Source organism: Sorex araneus, chromosome 3, assembly GCF_027595985.1.
Source record: "Sorex araneus isolate mSorAra2 chromosome 3, mSorAra2.pri, whole genome shotgun sequence".
NCBI classification, from domain to species: Eukaryota; Metazoa; Chordata; class Mammalia; order Eulipotyphla; family Soricidae; genus Sorex; species Sorex araneus.
The window spans coordinates 102,306,808-102,313,446 of record NC_073304.1 but is presented as its reverse complement, the minus strand read 5'-3'; the positions used below and the strand labels follow the sequence as shown (position 1 = coordinate 102,313,446).

The 6,639-nt window shown below is 48.0% G+C and overlaps 1 pseudogene; it reads right to left on the bottom strand.

The window, feature by feature from the left end:
• Window positions 1-1,939: 1,939 nt before the first annotated feature.
• On the bottom strand, window positions 1,940-2,134 carry LOC129403755 (small nucleolar RNA U3; annotated as a pseudogene).
• Between the last annotated feature and the right edge of the window lie 4,505 nt (window positions 2,135-6,639).

Sequence of the window (6,639 nt, the reverse complement as noted above, 5' to 3'; positions counted from 1 at the left end):
ATGGAGTGAGGCATTAGCCTTGAGACTGTGTGAGAGAAGAGAGGACCAACCTGTGGGCACGGAAGGAGTATCCTGCTAAGGACTAATTAGCCAGAGGAACTGTCCTTGGCAGGGAAACTTTACTTGGTCATTTGGTATCTGATCTGGGTCTTTCATCTTCTTTCTTTCTAAAATCAGATGGGAATATTTAGGGCAGTGCCTGGGTCCCAGGAAAAAAAGTAGTGGGAAGGAGGGAATGATAGATACCTCAGACTAACCCCTCAGTATCTGGCACCAGAGTGGCTATCTTGAGGGACACATCACTGACATCCCTCATTCACATCTATAATCTCCAGGTGTTGTTTACTTTGTGGGTTTTGACAAATGCACAAAGCCATATATTGACCATTTGATCTCTTTATTTTATTTTATTAGTGAATCACCGTGAGACAAAGTTATAGACTTATAGGTTTTCATGCTTGCATTTCAGTCATACAATGATCGAGTACCCATCCCTCCACCAGTGCCCATTTTCCACCACCAATGGTCCCAGCATCCCTCCCACCACCCCCATCCTGTCCCCTTCACCCCACCCTGCCTCTGTGGCAGGGCATTCCCATTTGCTCGCTCTCTCTTTATGGGTGTTGTGGTTTGCTACAGAGGTATTAAGTAGGCATCATGTTCGGTCTGATGTCATTTAAGAGTTTTACCTATCACTGATTTGCAATATTGTGGAATTCCAGGAGGTCAGTCTACCTACATATGTACGTAAATAGCTGTTTGGGAGTATTTGCCCCTGTTTCTTTCTGAAAGAGCCTGAAAAGGTGTGGGCATAGATATTTAAAGATTTGTAAGAACTCACTGTTAAACTCATCTGGGTCAGGGCTGTTGTTTTGGGGAAGGCTTTTGATTGCCATTTTAATTTATTTGATAGTCATTGGCCTGTCCAGGTGCTCTGTTTCCTTTTAATTCAACCTTGGGAAGTTTTAGGAGTCAAAAACTATATCCATTTCTTCTAGGTTATCCAGTTTCATGTCATAAATGTTTTCAAAGTAATCCCTGATGATCCTTCGAATTTTGGTGGTATCTGTTGTGGTATCAGAATCCCAGTGGTAAAGTGTGAAATTAGGGCTCTATTTGGTCCCTTTCAGTCTTCTTGGCAGAGTTGGGGCTGCCCCTGGGTTTCAGCAAGCAGACCACCGACACCCAGGACTTCTCTGGTGCAAGGGGATGGGCTGGGGTCCTTTGGCATCCCTCCCAAACTCTAGACTGCCTCAGCTTGACACCTGACTCATTGGAGTGCTCCCTGACAATTGGCAGGGTTAGGGTGCCACTTAGAAGCTGTAAGCAGGCTGCTGACACCCAGAACTTCTCTCTTTATCTATTCTTGTGACAAAACCTGATTACTGTACAAACATGGACTGGAGCGACAGCACAGTGGGTAGGGCATTTGCCTTGCACGCGGCCAACACAGGTTCGATTCCTCCATCCCTCTTGGAGAGCCCGGCAAGCTACCGAGAGTATCCCTCCCGCATGGCAGAGCCTGGCAAGCTACCCACGGCGTATTCAAAAAACAGTAACAATAAATCTCACAACAGAGATGTTACTGGTGCCTGCTCGAGCAAATCGATGAACAACGGGATGACAGTGCTACAGTGCTAACATTTTTTAAAGTCAGATCAACTCAGTCTTTCATACTTCAATATTGAGTTGGTGATTCTAGGCCTTTACTTCTCCATATTAACTATACAACCAGTTTGTCAATCTTCAAAATTAAGTTTCTGGGATTTGGGTGAGAATTGCATTAAATCTATGGACCAAGTTAGAATAATTGACATATTGACAATTATGACTCTTCCTGTCCATGAATTCAGACCCTCTCTCCATTTATTTAACTCTTTTCTAAGAGCTTCCATCAGGGTTTGGTAGATCATTGGCTTTTTTTTTTTTTTACCATGAAACAACTCAGACTACATCCTTTCCCTCTCCCTCTTCTGAAGGAAGAGAAAGATCATCAACAGTTGCAGAAGCAACACCTTGAACCAGCTTCATGCTCAGGAAAGATGCTCTGGTTCCTCCTCGTGGTTTTGGGTGCTCTACATGATCCGAGAAACTCTAGTAATGAACTAGAAATGATCCCTGAAAGAATAGGCTTCAATAATTGGCTTTTGGAGCCTTTCAAAGCACTTATCAAGAGTTATGTATCGAGCACAATCTTAGTAATTACCACTGTCCCCATACTGCCCACATGACAGAGCTACTGCATGCCCTAGAATCTCCTTCCTACTACAGGGGAGCATCTAGGAACCTTGGGTATAGTCTTCAATCTGCTTTCCCAGGGTCTCAAACAACCTCTACTTACCATCAGCAACAGGTCGCTATTGCTGTTGAGCTGGCAAGGGAGACTCATTTCTAAAGCTCTGTTCCAGGGTTCTTAGTGCTTACAGGGAAGACACAGCAGAGCCTGGCAAGCTACCCATGGCATATTCTATATGCCAAAAACAGTAACAATAATGGGCCTCATTCCCCTGACCCTGAACACGACAGGGACGACAGGGACCTTACTGGTGCCCGCTCAACCAAATTAATGAGCAATGGGATGAGAGTGATACAGTGATACAGGGTGGGCAAAGGCTGTGAGGAATGAACAGATTTATTAGCAGAAACATGAGAATATCGATGGAGGGTGCTAAGGTCACAGTATGCACCAAAACTGTGATAAACAAATCAGGGGGGCAGGTGTGGGAGGAAGGAATGGTGGGCCAGAGGCACATGCGGGGATACAGACTCTTGGTGTTGGAGGCATGCAGTACCTTTGAATAGTAATACAAGAAACTTTTTGTAGGGCCACTCCCAACGGTACTCAGGGCTTACTCCTGGCTTTGTGCTCAGGGATCACTCCTGCAGGAGCTTGAGGGACCATGTGGGATCAAACCCCAGTGGAACACATGCAAGTCATGGGTTAAGGCTTCCCTACCTGCTCTGCCATCTCTCCAGCCCAATACCATGAACTTGAACACGATTAAAAATCTATTACCTCACTTATAATAAAAGCCTTAAAATGGATAATTAAAGATTAAAAATTTAAAACTTCAGCGTCATGGTGAGGACCAACCTTAAAACCATACTTCCTTTTTTTTTTCCTTTTGGGTCACACCTGGCGATGCACAGGGTTACTCCTGGCTCTGCACTCAGGAATTACCCCTGGCGGTGCTCAGGGGACCATATGGGATGCTGGGAATCGAAGCCGGGTCGGCCACATGCAAGGCAAATGCCCTACCTGCTATGCTATTGCTCCAGCCCCTAAACTGTGCTTCTTGAGGCTGGATGCAAAGATACCCTTGGTCTAGGCGATGGAATTGCTTGTTTGCTGGGTATAAGATTGAAAAAGTAGGAGCATTCTCAGCAGGGCTAGACTGGAAAGTTGAATGAATGAATGCACAGAGCTCACTTTGTCCTTCCAAACCTTCAGAGTCCACGGACACAAGTAGACAGTAAAATTGGTCTCTGGAGAGGGGGCTACAGCCCCTTTGAGAAACTGGGGTAAGTCAGCAAAGGCTCTTTGGAGGGAGAATAATGCAGTGGGTGCGGCCAGGGATCCCCAGATTCTAGAGGGATTCCAGACAACCTGATGCTGAGGAGAAAATTCAATCACCTGTGAAGAGGTGGACACAATAGTTGCCATCGGCTGCAAGGCTAGAGTGGCAATCAGGCAGCTGGGGCTGCCGGGATCCTGGTGATTGCTCATTTATCATGCTGTCTGAGGAACATGGAGAGAGGCGGCTGGATGCAGGCTTATTTTGACAAGGAGTGAGTGAGTGAGAGAGAGAGAAAGAGAGAGAGAGACAGACAGACAGACAGATAGACAGAGACAGAGACAGAGAAAAAGAGAGACAGAGACAAACAGATAAAAACAGAGAGAGAGAGAGACAAAGAAAGAGAAGGGGAGAGGGGGGTCCAAGAGAAGTTTCAGGCTTCTCCAGAGCAGAAAATAACCTAGTAACTTCTGTTTTTTGTTTTTGTTTTTGTTTTTTATTTCCAGAAAAACAACTGTGTAAACTATGTAAAACAAGGTGCCCAGGGGAGAAGTCAACACACTCATTTTCACTTACTTTATAGCTTAGTCATCCCAACCTCAGTCTCAAAACCCACCACCAGGAGGCCAGATCATGATAAAAGGGAATGCCCTGCCACAGTGGCAGGGTGGGGTGGGGGGGGAGATGGGATTGGGGAGGGTGAGAGGGACGCTGGGTTTACGGGTGGTGGAGAATGGGCACTGTTGAAGGGATGGGTTCCCGAACTTTGTATGAGGGAAGTATAAGCACAAAAGTGTATAGATCTGTAACTACCCTCACGGTGAGTCTCTAATTAAAAATAAATAAATTAAAAAAATAATAAAAAAAAATATTTTAAGCCAATAGCAAAAAAAAAAAAAAAAAAAAAAGGGAGTATTGTATAAAACTAGCCAAAGACCTCCGGAACCCAGCCACAGTCATGCTGAAGGCCCCTCTCCACACGTTCGGATAAGCCTCAAGCATGAAGGAATCAGCAGAGGAACCCAGGTGTGTGGGACCCTGGGCTGAGATCTCCAAGCTTGCTCGGATTGGGACTGGGCCTCCTCTACCCAGACCCCCCATTTTACAGTAGCTTGGCAGCCACACCCACAAACTGCCCCTGGCGCCGTGTAATCCCATCAACGGCCAAGATCCAGAGACTATAAAACAACGTTCCCAAAAGCGACCTCTTGTAGCCTAGTTCTTCCTCTCAGAGAATCTGGCAAGGAACCAAGAGCATCCTGCCTGCATGGCAGAGACTGGCAAGCTCTCCATGGCATATTCGATATGCCAAATACAGTAAGGATGGATCTCATTCCCCTGACCCTGAACGAGCCTCCAATGCGGCACTGCTGGGAAGAACTAGTAAAGAGAGGCTGCTAAAATCTCAGGGCTAGGACGAATGGAGACATTACTGGTGCCTGCTCAAGCAAATCGATGATCAACGGGATGACAGTGATACAGTAATTGTGCAAAACAGAAAGCAGTTATTTTACCTGACACCTTGGCACCCTGGGGCATTCCAGGGTCCCAGGGAAAGCTGGGGGGTGACTCCCAAGCCCAAGCAAACCTCACTCTCTTGCTCTCCATCCCAGAGGTGGTTTGCTCCAGCAGAGACGCAGGGTAAGGAAGTAGGAACCACCCTGCCTAGGGTTCCCCCACCCCCCCAGATTGGGGGCAGTCTCGCCTTCTCCAAGTCCTCTGTGGATACCACCAGGGCCTGTCCCACCACCCATGCAGATGCCCAATACAGGGGAAACACAGAACTGAAACCTGGGAGTGAGTGACGCTCCTGACCAGGTAGCCACCCATTTTGGCCTGCTCTCCCCGCCTTCTAACCGCTGAGAGGGCAAAGGTGCCATTCATGCCATCTCGGTGCTGCCAGGCTGGGTGGGCGTGGAAGGGAAGCAGGAAGTGGATGGAGGCCCCCGGAGCAACGTTCTCCGCAGCAGCAGGCCTGGGGTTCACTGAGGCACAGCCAGGCTGGAGCGGGCTGCCCCGCCGCACAGCCCAGCACACAGCTTTCTGCAGCTGGCGCCATCGCCAAACTTCACAGCCGCCACGTCCTCCTCCAGCCTTCTGGCAGGGCCTTCACCATCGCTTCATATTAATAATGAAGAGAGAAAAGCCCCTCAATGAATGTGCAGTGAAATGAATCTGCAATTAATTTTAAATAAGCTTAAAATCCCATCAAAATGCCCTCCCTTGGTATTTTTCTGGGAAAACAGTTTGTACCAGATATGCACACCATAAAGATCCAGAAACATAGGACCGACGAAATCCTCTTAGGCATGCTAAAGGATAATTTGTTTTTTTTTTTCCCCCTCAAGCTACATTAAATATACACATATAAATAAGGGCTAGAAATAAGCTAGCTTTTAAGGAAAGTAGTAACCACAAACCTGTAAACTATCCCCCACAAAGCAGTCTCCCACCTCGGGGAAAGCAGCATGTGCTTTTGGGCCCTTAGCCCTCCTTGCTTTGGTCCCATTCTTGAGGTGTCCCTCACTTTAAATCTCTCATTGTGGGTTAAGGGGCTAGCACACACAGCTGACCCCAGCTCCGTCCCTGGCACCGCACATGGTCCCCAGACCTCCTCCAGGAGCCCAGGAGACCCCTCCTGAGCCCAGAGCCAGAACAAGCTCTGAGCACCGTTGGCCCAACCCACAGCCACTGTCCCCGTATCTCTCATCACAGGGTTCTGCGAAGGCTTTCCTCGGGGATCTAACGCCAGCCAGGCACCCTAAGATCTGTGTCTCATCCCTCCCTGTCCCCAGCAGGCTCGGCCAGTGCCAGACAGACCAGCCACCCCAAAGCCCCAGGCAACCTCTCTCTCTTCTCCAGCCTCTGGGATTGTTTCCAAATTCAGTTCCTCAACCCCATCCCCTGTCTGATCCTGGGCCAAACCCTGGCTCCAATAATAACAAAGAGGCCCAGAAGATGAAAAGCTACAGTCCTTCCCCTTCCAGCTGAAACCAGGTGTGCTGTGGCGGGAGGGGTTCCAAGCACCAGTGAGCCGGATGAAGGCAGTGAAAGCAATAACCCGAGAACGAGCCCCACGGGGTCCAAAGCCCAGACCTTTCACTCATTTTGCTATAAATGAGTT